At 35.1% G+C, this 13,629-nt stretch overlaps 1 protein-coding gene across 3 annotated transcripts in view; it reads right to left on the reverse strand.

Annotated features, from left to right (window-relative positions):
• Window positions 1-8,945, reverse strand: part of LOC143236993 (small conductance calcium-activated potassium channel protein 1-like) — a 301,110-nt gene extending 292,165 nt beyond the window's left edge. For all 3 annotated transcript variants that reach the window (XM_076475773.1, XM_076475775.1, XM_076475770.1), the window contains exon 1: window positions 8,714-8,945. The gene's annotated coding sequence lies outside the window, so the exon portion shown is untranslated. The remainder of the gene's footprint in view (window positions 1-8,713) is intronic.
• Window positions 8,946-13,629: the final 4,684 nt, after the last annotated feature.

The following is a 13,629-nucleotide window of genomic DNA, read 5'->3' on the forward strand; positions in this document are numbered from 1 at the left end:
GTAAATAATTTATATTTCCCTTTATCAAAGTCCAAACGGATTATTTTCTTTTTAGGGAAACTGTTTAGTTAAGTAGTCGAGCTTGAATTATTTCTTTCTTGTTAAGCACAACGTCACCCAATGGGCTACCTGTTATCTGCCCAACGCAGGTATTGCACATCGTTTCTAAGCCTCCAGGCATTCTATTGAGGTACAGTGGGTTTTTTAGGGTTATAGTTTATAATCTAGAAAAAGACAAGAATGAACATAGGAAAACATTACATTTTCCACAAGGGGTAACCATCATACTGGGTGGGGCCTACAGTGCATTAGTTTAGTTACCCAGAAGGCCAGTTCGCCATTGTGCTTAGCCAATTTAACGTCAGCTCTGTCCTCTGCAGGGTGTACCTGAGTATATAATATACATTTATCTATTTATTATTTTTAGGTGTGGTTTCCTGTAATATAAACGTATAGCTTAATATATTACTAAATGATATTAGTTTATTTATGTTCTGTTGTTTTCACACGTTCTAATGAAATATGTAATCCCCCTCCAAAAAAATTGACAAAGTATGACCTGTATAAGGACATATCACCGAATATTTGTTTAAAAATTTCTCGCAAAGAAATAACAGATGTAATTGCGCATAGCATTGATAATTTCGAACTGATGGACTAAAGAAAACTGTTTTTGGTTTGTTTGTTTTTAACTTTGCGCAAAACTGCACGAGGGCTATCTGCGCTAGCCGTCCCTAATTAAGGTCATTACCACTAACCGCAAACTCTTAGGCTACTCTTTTACGAACGAATAGTGGGATTGAACGTAAAATTATAACACCACCACGGCTGAAAGGACGAGCATGTTTGGAGTGACGAGGATACGAACCCGCGACCCTCGGATTACGAGTCGAGTGCCTTAACCAACTGGCCTTGCCAGGCCCGTGTTTTGTTTAGTGCAAATCTACAGAAACACAATGGGCTTTCTGCACTCTGTCCATCGCAGAGAATCCAAGCGTTGCAACTCCCTAAACTGACCCACCGAGAGGCACTCTTATGTGACCGAATGTGGAATTTTACTGTTACTTTTACAAAGCACCCACGACCCAAATGTGCAGCCTGAGATCATGGAGCAAAGGGACACGATCTTTCAGATTCACAGTTTAAGCACACCAGAGCCTAGGCCATACTTGATAGGTAAAATAGCAATTTTTAAATGTGTTAAAAACGTTATTTATTTTGTTCTTAATCAGCAATAATATTGTCATCAAAATTTATGAAAATAGATTTTTCCAAAACTCTTCGATGTAGCAAAAACAATCTTTAACAATGCTGACGTAAAGTAACATAACTTGTAAATCCTTGACAGAACACCATGCCTGAGGCTAGGAAAAAACTGAAGTTAAAATTCAACCAATAGCTTCCTAAAGCACGGTTTTACATGTAAGCCTTCATATTATATTTGTTAAGATAATTTTATTTTCACTTTAAATGTGTGTATGTTTTCTTACAGCAAAGCTACATCGGGCTATCTGCTGAGTCCACCGAGGGAAATCGAACTCCTGATTTTAGCGTTGTAAATCCGTAGACGTACCAATGGGTGACCTCACTTTGAAGTACAAAGAAGTTAGATCTAGTTGTGAGATGTATAACATGCACAATCATGACCAGAATAAACCGTCTGAAAGTTATGAATGAAAGAGAAGTATTTTTCGATTAATAATACGAGTCATCCTTGTTCTTACAAATGTTCAGCAGGTAGCTAAAATCTCATAACCCTGGATTATTCGTGCGATATACAATGTCTTTGTTGGTCAGCTTTACTATATACAATTTCAGACTTGGTGCTTGAAGGTGGATTAGAATTTGTATCCAATTTTTAAACACAACATCACAAGCCGAATGACTTTCGGTGGTACTTCTCATATTATTCGAATTTGATATTCCTACATAATTTCATAGGCGATAACTTAATAAGTTATGTAACATACGTAATAAGGTGTTTACAACTGCAAATAAGATCGATACTGTTTGTTGTTGTTTTTAAATTTCGCACAAAGCTACACGAGAGCTATTTGCACTATCTTTCCCTAATTTAGTAGAGTAAGACTAGGTGGAAGGCAGCTGGTCACCATCATCACCACACACCGCCAACTCTTGGGCTACTCTTTTATTAACGAATAGTGAGATTGATCAAGACATTACAGTGCCCCCACGACTGAAAGGACAAGCGTGTCTGGTGTGATGGGATTCGAACCTACGACCATCAGACTGGGGCTCGAGTACCCTAACCATGTGGTTATGTAGGACACCGATACTGTTTCACTCATGTCATCTTATTCGGAACGTTTATTAAAAATGCAATCACAATACAATATACAACGAACTTCCAAGGATCATCCATACATACATTGAGTAGATAAGTGATCTTATTAAAACAAAAAAAAATATATTAAAGAACCAAAGACAAAGAAAAAAACATCGTTTACTTTTAAATACCTATCTCCAAATACGAAATATTTTCGCAAATTATAAAATAGTCGACTTCCAGGTCAGAGTTGTACGTGAAGTATGAATAAAATCCAACAAATACACCTACGAATTCTACATGACATCTTAATCAACGAAATCAGTCATTTTCGCAATTCAAAATATTTACCAAATCATTATGATAGATTTCTTTTTACATTGTCTTACTTAATTCAAACTGGCATTAACTTTCGAAACTTCAAATCTGTATATACAAAAAAAAATGAATTTCACTTTTAGCCACGATATAGCGGGTGATAAAACGGCTGAGTTTTTTTGTTTTTTTTCTTTTAAGTACAAATGTTTAGCTCATAATTTCGTCATCTCTTGACCGATTTGATATCTAATTACAGTCTTGTACTCAGGAGATCACATTCTTTGGACTGACGTATTTGACCACACCCAAGGTTAAAATAGGCCTACGAGTATTTCCATTTCAGGGTAGGTTCGTAGAAATCCTGCTGAATAATAAAGACGAATCTGGCATACGCGCGCCCCACGTGTGGTATTGATGGTGCACAAAAAATACAGTTAATAAAAAGTAAAAAAAAAAAAAGTTTCATAGCTTAATTTACTCTAATCCTGTCTAAAAGAATTTCAGGTACCGCGGCTAATGGGAATTTCCTCTTTTTTTAAAAGGTAAAACTATATAAAATATTTAGAACGTTAGCAATATGCAGACCATTTTGTCGCTTATTACCAACGATTGGCAGAAAATAGAAGCATTTCATAACGAGCCAATTTTTTTCACATAAAAGGAATCACATTGTCCTGAGATAACATGTGGGCAAAATACTCGAGTATTTGTAACAACAGCAGACTTTAATGGCGTTTGTTGTCACCAAACCGATCGTCTTCATCAATTCTGTTGACCAACTTATGTCATCACTAATGCACGTTAGGGTAAGCTGGTCAACAGAACTGATGAAGACAATGGTTCGGTGACAACGTACGCCATTAAAGTCTGCTGTTGTTACAAATACTCGAGTATTTTGCTCACTTGTTATCGGATGATATATTGCCAGTATAACAAATGGTAATTTATAAAAAAATGTAATAATAGAAGACAAGGTTTTCAAATCCTCCAGGTTGGACATGTCTTCTGGGACCAATATACCAGCTTTGACTGACCCTATTCTTAGATATATATATATTATTAATATTTATAAAAACGACGTGCTCTCTCCATTAGATGTAACTGTAGCGCCATAAGTGTGTTTGTTTTTTAAGTTCAGCACATAGCTACACCATAATCTAGCAGTGCCTTGCTCATCACTGGTATCAAAACCCAGTTTCTAGCGTTGTAAATTCGCAGACTTATCGTTGTGCCACTGGAGGTAGCACAATAATAGAGTGAACCCTCAATATAATACATTTTGTGCGACTTCAGTAATTTAATGGTATTTTCTCAAATTCGTTACATTTTCTTAAGTGGAAACGTCTCCAACAAGCCAGTAAAATGGTTTGCATTTCATATACGCGTGGGTGAAAAATAAGATATTTTCCTGTAAGTTGGAGTTTGTCACGTAAACTACTTATGATGTTCGTTTGACGTCATGGAAGGGATCGTCTGCTAAATACGAAAGACTACTTATTTCTTCAGAAATTCTTACGAAACTCAAGCATTAAATTTACGTCGTTTCGTTTTTTATTCAGATGTTATACCGTAATTACGACAGAAGCTTATACAAAATATACAGAGGGCGTTCTGCATTTCAGTTGCATCGTGACACTTCGATTTTTACAGACATTTGATTACAAGTCCAGTTATAACTAATTCAGTGCACAGGCAGGGTAATCCTTACACATGCACAGAACGGAAATATCGCCCTATACGTATTATCTTCTCCCATCGTTCGAAGCATCAGCGATCACGCACATTTCAAAATTAACGTTTCAAATTCATGTTTATTCATAATATTTCAGAATATTATGAAAAAGAGCTGGTGTATGATTTTTGCGCTTGCCTGCAGGATACGAAAAAATGAAGCTTTGCATTTTTAATACAGTGTGATATATCGAATATGTTTGTTACTCGGATTCAGATCATAGGTGTGGCACAAACTGTTTTTCTCTACTATACGCAGAGGAAAACAAGTTAACAAAAAGTAAGTTAATACGCCTGTAAAAATTCACTTCTAAAATTAGGTTTGATTATTCATAATGTCGCATTTGAAATATATAAATTAATATCATTATGACATTTATACCATCCATTATTAAATTTGTTTTGCTACCGCATATGCGTTCCTCGAAGCGTTTTATCAAGTTTGACGCATTAGAATACTCACCTAAAACCTACATGGAACTGAAGATGTCACACACCTTGAACAGTGTTTAAAACGTATCTGTCCTAACAAGCTCCATTTTAAAATTATGTTCAAGTTCTATAACTGCTTAAACATCTTCCAAACCGCCAGAGAAAAAGGACAATTAATGATTTGTTTTCAATGTGTATACTGGTTAGAACTGTTGTTTTAAAATATGTGTAGCTTTGCTTGGTTACAAACTAGTGTTTCGTTACAGAAACGACGGAAACAAATGGCCGTTTACAGAGAAATATATCTATCGTACAACAAAAAACACTGTTGGTTAGGGCGCTAGAATCGCAATCTGCGCGTCGTAGGTTCTAATACCAGTCGCTCTCCCTTTCAGTCGTTGGGGCGTTATAATATTACAATAAATCACACTTTTTATTGATAAAACAACAATTGGCATTGGGTGGGGTTTACAACGTACTTTTCATTTAGTCTATCATTGCTAAACTAGAGACGGCAAGCGCAAATTGTTTGGTTGTTTGGTTGTTTTTAAATTTCGCGTAAAGCTACACGAGGGCTATCTGCGCTACCTGTCCCTAATTTAGCAATGTAAGACTAGAGGAAAACAGCTAGTCATCACCACTCACCGCCAACTCTTGGGCTACTCTTACCAACGAATAGTGAGATTGACCGTCACACTATAACGCCCCCACGGCTGAAAGAGCGAACATGTTTGGTGCGACAGGGATTTGAACCCGTGACCCACAGATTACGAGTCGAACGCCTTTACCCACCTGGCCATGCCGGGCCCCAGCGCAAATTGTCCTTGAGTACTTTTTCTTACTCCTCTCCCCCGAGGCACAGAGATATTTCTGCGAATTTGCAACAACAGAAACTGGATATCGATACCTGTGGTGGGCAGAGCACAGATAGCTTATTGAGAAGCTTTGTTTTAACTTCAAAGAACAAGTTTTGCTCGAAATTCCACAAGCAAAATACGATAAAAAAGATACAATGGTAAAATAAGCAAGAAAAATGAAACTATAAGGGTACAACTGTACAGAATAAGAACTAGTACATTAAATATATATATATATATATAAAATTTTGTTTTAATTTACTTAACTCTACCAGTATTAGTATTCTCTAAAAATATATTCAATGTTTGTAATTTGTTGCTATGTCGCACTTTTCCATTACATTATGACATGTTGTGAAACTATAATTTAGCCTAGCGAGCTAATTTTAGTAAGTATATTACAGCAAATGTTATAAAATGTAATAGCAAAATATGTCTCACATGTCCTGTTCTAAATAATTTTCAACCTGATACTTACACAAAATCAATTAGTAAAATAAGAAATGTAATTTATCTATTAACACGTACTAAATGTAATATGGAATATATGGGTCAATCTTTAAACCTGTTGGTATAGTGGTAAGTCTACGGATTTACAACGCTAATATCAGGGGCTCGATTCCTCTCGGTGGACTCGGCAGATACTTTGACGTGGCTTTGCTCTAAACAAAACCTACATACCCCAAACTTCATACCCTTTGCATATACGTGTAAAAAAAAGCCTGTTTTTTGTTATAACATACATATACACACACACATTTTATGTACGTTTATCAAAGCTAGGGTTAAACTTCATGAGCCACCAAGTTTACTTTTGAGACACGAGATTACTACAATTTAATTTTTTTTGTACGCCATTCATCTTGAACCACTGATACTGTAGTGATTTTACCAACAAAACCTGACGACATTAAACTTTTAATGATGACACTTTGTTCACTACAATGGATATACAATGGATACAATCAGTGTACTCTGCTTAGTTGAGAATGGAAAATATTTATTTAAAGAACAGAACAACTGAACGGAGAGTGCTAAGTCTTGGAAAAAACACGTTAGAGAAATAAAATTGAACACGGCCTGGATTCGTAATACTCGCTACATCAATCAACGAATTATAGCTGCAAGTTGTCTTAACATGTATACATCTTCTACTTAGAGAGCCAACATCTGAGAAAACAACAGGATGTCATATTTTGTCTTAATTCACGTCTTAAAGGTAATTCTGGATGCACTTTGTCCAAATAACTTATATCTTTCTATCCATATGGAAAAAAGGCGTTTTCCTGTGTAAAATTACGTTTTGTTTAGCATGAACCAGCTGTACGAATCGAGAGATATGAATTTTGTTCACATATTCATGAATTGTTCCAAGTGGATGCAAAAACGTAATAACATGTCAATCACACTATATCTAGCACATTGTACGCTGACGAAAATCTTTGTTCTATACCAAGATTGATAAATGCGCGTTATGATATGACAACTGGCAAAGTGTGAAGAAAACTACATAAGATATTGTTATCAATTTTTATTTTAACCACAATTAGGATCAACTATTAATAACACAATAACATTTATTTATAAAGTTTAAATACGATTATTTACTCTCACTTATTTGAATGTTATGGATGAATTCCATTACAAACTAATTCGGTCTTAGATATTTTGTAACCTTGCTTACGTACAGAAATCGTCCACACACAAACCCACGACATACTCCTATGACTGTAGGTTTCTTAAATAGCAGATATGTATATCGTTTTAAAAGTTTTGCCTTAGCTCGCTGACTGATATCCAAAGTACTGGGATTACAACAAAAACCGTTCCATAAGGTAAAAGAAAATGCGTGATTTGACTTAGAAATAAAGAACAGTTTCGCGATACTGCAAAAACTTCATTCATTTCCGAGGAATTTCAACTTAAGGTTAATTTCAAGGAGATGTTTCACCTGATTGTACAATTTTGTAAAATGTTTATAGAAATACTAAACATTTATAAAGAACTTTACAAAACAGTGTGGCACTAACAGAAATACCAAACATTTATAAGGAGCTTCATAAAACATTGTGGCACTCATAATTATCCTTTCGCACATTTCATAGCTTACTAAAAATATTTTATTACAATTATGTGTGCTGTCAATCTCTGATCAACTTTTATTCATTCTTAAGTAGAATAGCACCTGAGTTTGCTTGCACGCTCTTGTTGCTAAGACAATTGTCTTTTTAAAAAATAAAAGTGATTGCGTCTTTTTTTTAACAACGGAGTACTAATAAATATAGGTTAGTAACTGTGCCTAATGTGAGCGAAACAATACTACTGAATATAGGTTATAACTGTGCCTAATCTGATCGAGACAATCCAAGTGAATACAGGATATAGCTGCGCCTAATCTGACCGAGACAATCCTAGTGAATACAGGATATAACTGTGCCTAATCTGGGCGAGACAATACCAATGAATATCGATTAGTAACTGTGTCTAATCGGAGTAAGATAAAAATAATATAATTTAGGTTTGTAATTGTGTCCAGTTTGAGCAGTACATGGCCAAAGAATACGGAGTTGTCCTTCAAACGTAGATTGTTGGCCTCACGTAATGACGCTTAGGATTATTGCGAGTTTTGGAAAATCAGTTGGGAAATAAATACAAAAAATTGTAGCTTTTCTCTCATACTGTTTTCAGAAACATATAAATATATATGTGTGTGTAGATATTTGGCTAGTAATGAATGTGTTTTTGTTTTGTTTTTCAAAATTATCATCACTTTTATTTTGACGTAATGACAACGCATAATCTTCGTCATATAAGAACTTGGTTTTCATTTTGCTTCTTTTGCTGCACCCGAATACGGTTCACAACCTAACACCAAGGTGTTAAGGCAGCATATCGCCATCAGAACGTATGCGCTAAGAGGAACAACACTATAAACACAAAATTGTAAATATTTTGTATGATACCAAGCTCTGGCTAGGATTAAACACATCAGCTCGAGTAGATTGTAATGATAGACATTAACTGGAATTATTTTACAGTCTTTCCGAAATTTCTTTCTAATACTAGGTCTATTTACAGTTTTACTTACCCCGAGTTGCTGACAGAATAGGAGCTCGAAGTACCGTTTTCCTACTCGTCTTCTGATGGTGAATATTTTTTTGAAAAATCAGGAATAGTATATCATGCCATCTAGATTTCAAATTAAACGTTCCTTTTAATAACTAAAACTACAAAGTTACGGTTTCTGTACAGCTCGTAAATGAAGACTGGCGTGTGACGTTCACACGTGTATTTGCCACTCCATACGTTTAGCTTCTGCACATTTCTGAGTGATCTCGCACTGAGCACGAGCTTAGCTCCTTTTGTGTAGTGCGAAGAAGAATCTAATATATCCAAAGGGGGAGAAAGAAGCAAAGAGATGCATTTGAATTCGACGAGCTGTGCGCAATTCATCTTCTCAGACCTCTCTCATAATGATGATTCAACATCACGACATCTTTTCAAAGTGCACAATAAAGAACTTCCACAAGGAAGAAAGGTAATCTATTCAAATATTAAATAGGAAAATTGGATAGAATGTAAGTCTAATTCGACTTTAAAATAGTGATTTCAGTTTTTAAAATAATATAAGGAAATCGATTAGAAATTTAATTTTATATTTATTTGCCTTTCTTTACATACCTCTATCCCTGGTTCTTGTTCAGTTTATTAACTCTATTTTTTATTTATCCTTTTTTCGACATTTCTTTTAGAATGTTTTCTTACCCTGATAATTTTTGTTTTCTTCCTTATTTCCTATATCCTTTGTTTTCTTCCTAACAGGGCCCGACATGGCCAGGTGGGTTAAGGCGCTCGACTCGTAATCTGAGGATCGCGGGTTCGAATCCCTGCCGCACCAAATATGCTCGTCCTTTCAGCCGTGGGGGCGTTAACTTGTGACTATCAATCTCACTAGTCGTTGGTAAAAAAGTAGCCCAAGAGTTGGCGGTGGATGGTGATGACTAGCTGCCTTCCCTCTAGTCTTACACTGCTAAATAAGGGACGACTAGCGCAAATAGCCCTCGAGTAGCTTTGCGCGAAATTCAAAAAACAAAACAAACCATCTTCCTAACATTTCTTTCTTATACTTTTTTCCAAAACATTTTATTACTAATGTCTGTATTTTGTTTAATTTTACTAAGTTTGAGTGTACTCATACTCTGTTCTTTCTCTGCACTTTGACTTTTCGAATATCTTCTCTTCTAATAACCGCTTTCAAATCGCTACTTAACCATTATCTTTATTACATTCTGAAGAGAAACCTTTTAATTTTAGTTTGTTAAAGCATTCGTCCAATAACTGGGTTACTTAGGCTTCAATACTTCCTGGTCTTTTATTGCTTCAAAAAAATGTATATGTATATATACACACACACACATAAGATACACCATCCTCAATTCACATATTTTCTGCGTGTTTCCTCCTTACTTCTGATCTGGTTGGTTAGGGCGTTCGACTCGCAATCTGAGGGTCACTGGTTTGAATCCCTGTCCCCGAAGATGCTCACCCTTTCAGCCCTAAGGGAGTAATAATGTGACAGTCACTCCCCCATTTATTGGTAAAATAGTAGCCCAATAAATGGTGGTGGGTGGTGATGACTAGCTGCCTTTCCTCTAGTCTTACACTGCTAAATTAGAGACGGCTAGCGCAGATAGCAATCGTGTAGTTTGTACGAATTTCAAGTCTTAGTATCACAATAATTAATTTTATCTCTTTTTCTACTCTATTCTTACATCAATTTGTTTATCATTATCTCTTGTACTGTCACTCTTTATCCGTCGCTTGTTGAGTTGTGCGTGGCCAAACTCTGAATCTGTAAATTCATGGTTCATGTCCCTTTGCCGCAAAATCACACTTCAGGCCATGGATATTCTGTAAGAGCGTGGGTCAAATACCACCAACCGTTTAGTGGGACAACAGGTCCAAGCATTTTCTTGCTATCCTTGCAAAATATAATTCTGAAACGTAGGTCTAATATTATATTAACATTTCATGGTATGTTTTAACAAACAATCAAACAATGAACGAAGTTAAAAATAAAGAATGTTTTATGATATTTGAATTTGCCCTAGAAGTATTTATTTCTTCTATAGAGGTGAAACAGCAATACATCAACTAAATACATAAGTATTTGTTATAAATTCGTTAATTTATCCTCCACAAGTGAGATGGTGATACATCAACTGAATACTTAGTTTTGAGGTGAGGATTTCTCCTAATGTTTTGTTCCAGTTCTCCCAAGAAATTGAATGACACATCAACTAATGCTTCGCATGGGGTGAGTATACGCTCCATCATTGCTCAGTTTTCCCATGGAAGAGGGGTGATGATACATCAAGTGAATACTTAGCATTGAGGTGAGGATTTGCCCTAAAAACATTTTCAGTTCTTCAATAGAAGTATGTGTGGGGGGATGATACATCAACTGAATACTTAACATGGGTTGCTGATATAAGCCCTAAAATTACTGTTATTCTATAGAGGTGAGATGGTAATACGTCAACTAAATAATTCACCTTATCGTGACATACCCACCACAAATGTTATTAATACCATAATTCTTGATGACGAGAAAACTCACTTGTAGAGAAAAATATATATGTGAAAACGGCTGGTATGGGTAGAGAAAATTTTATGTAGAGGAGCAAACAACGTTTCGATCTTCTTCTGTCATCGTCAGGTTCACAAAGAAAGAAAGAGATAACTGACCGATAGCTGACCACATGTTTGAAAGGGTTGTGTAATTGAGTGTAGGAATGTAAAAGGCGTGCTTAGTTGTTTGATTATATTTATTAATATAGGTATAAAGGTGTTTCTTTGTATTGGTTTATTTTGGGCTTGAGTTGTTGTATAAGTAAGGCTTTTTTAATTTTGTGTTTGTTTATGTTTGTTTCTTTATTTAGTATTTGAGTGTTTTCTATGGTTATGTTCTGTTTATTTGATTTGCAGTGTTCGAAAATATGTGAAGGTGACTTTTTGTGTTCTTTGAATCTTGTTTCCATTTTTCTACTTGTTTCTCCAATACAGAAGTCGTGGCAGTTATCACATTGTATTTTATAAATAATGTTAGTGTGGTGTTTGTCAGTGTAGTTTTTACATAGTATAGACCTCAGTTTTGTGCCTGGTTTTTCAATAAATTTGGTATTGACTGGAATGTCATATTTTGTTAACAGTTTTTGCCAAATGTTGGATATTTCTCTGCTGATGTCGGGAATATATGGTATGCAGCAGTATATGGTTTCGTGATTTTTTTTAGATCGTGGAGTATATTTACTTTTGTTAATTGAATTTGCTTTTTGTTTAGGTGTGTGCGTATAATGTTTTCTACGGTTTGTGGAGGAAACTTATTGATGTTGATGAAGTATTGTTTTATTTTGTCTAATTCGTCGTTAATTTTATCTGGTGAGCACAATTTTATAGTTTTTTCATAGTCTTATGAAACCAAATAAACACAGCAACAATAAAATAATTCTAATATTTTGTAAATTCATGGTAATAATGACAAGTAGCTACGACATAGTGTAATTGTAAAACCCTTGTTGAAATTATTCGAACGCATTTGCTTCTCGAGTTTTCGAAATTAATGTACGAATTTTGATATCATGTTTTATAAACTCTGTAAAGAGGATTACACTTATATTGCGTTTCATTAAATGTTATCAGCAATGGTGTTTAGAGTAAATTTTAATCTTTTTCTTATTATTAATATTGTGCTTATAAAAATTATTTTGTATTGTCCTGGTGTGAGCATTTTTATCTAAATTGGCGAAGCAAGATCATAATGAATTATACTTGTTTGTCATAAGATATTAATATTTTGCCTAGTATATTTCAATAGCTACATTCCACACTCAATTCCTTACAATTATCCAAGAAGAAGAGTATATAATAGTATTATATACCAATACATTATGTCCGCCATATGTATTTCTGACGACGCGTTTCGCTCAATACAGAGCTCATCAGAGAGGATTGGAGAAGGCGTCTTCCACAGAACACTTATGGCAAAATGGTTCCTATGTTTTATACAATAATAATTATGAGAAATAAAGTAACTGTGGGAAACTGGTTAGAAACCTTGTTAAAATAATGAGGAGACACTGGTCAGAAGCTTCTATATATTACACTACTTCCAACAGTGTTTGTTGCTTATTCCTTGCCAGCCTAAAATTGGCCTTTGTTTGCATTCGACTAACAACTTCGAACTGGTCCTTTTGAGACTTTCTTTGACAACCTCTTCTTCAACCTCCAAATTCTAGTTAATGTTGTGATATCGATAAATAAAAGGCTCGGCATTTCCAGGTGGTTAGGACGCTCAATTCACACTCTGAGGGTCTCGGGATTTGATTCGTCGTCATACCAAACATGCTTGCCTTTTCAGCCGTGGAAGCGTTATAATGCTATGGTCAATTCCACTATTCGATAGTAAAAGAGTAGCCTACTGTTACTGTTTACATCGCTAAATTAAGGACGGCTAGCGCTAATAGTCCTCGTGTAGCTCTGCGCGAAATTCAAAATTAATCAAACAAACAAATCGATAAATAAATCCCAAAACAGGCCAATAGCTCATGTAAACTTAAAAAAAGAAGAAAATTCTGTATATTAAATAAGTGAGTTTTAGAATCAAGTAAATTTAGAAACAGTCGAATGTCTAGAGTAATAAAATACAAATACTTAAGCGGTCGAACTTCTGTGTTTGTCCTATAAAACAGTATATATTTGAAATAGTGGAAAGCTTGGGTTAATAATTTCTAAACGCTATTTATATACCTGTAATTTCAAAAAAGTTTCAACAAATTACTATAAATGTTAAAAATAAGAAACCCACTGCAAACTGTTATTTAAAGATGTGTATGTGTTTTTCTTTTAGCAAAGCAACCAACAGTTATCTGCTGAGCCCACGGAGGGGAATCGAAGTCTAGAGTTCACTGTTGTAAATCCGTAGACTTACCGCTGTACAAGCGG

Source organism: Tachypleus tridentatus, chromosome 13 (genome assembly GCF_004210375.1).
Source record: "Tachypleus tridentatus isolate NWPU-2018 chromosome 13, ASM421037v1, whole genome shotgun sequence".
Classification (NCBI taxonomy): Eukaryota; Metazoa; Arthropoda; class Merostomata; order Xiphosura; family Limulidae; genus Tachypleus; species Tachypleus tridentatus.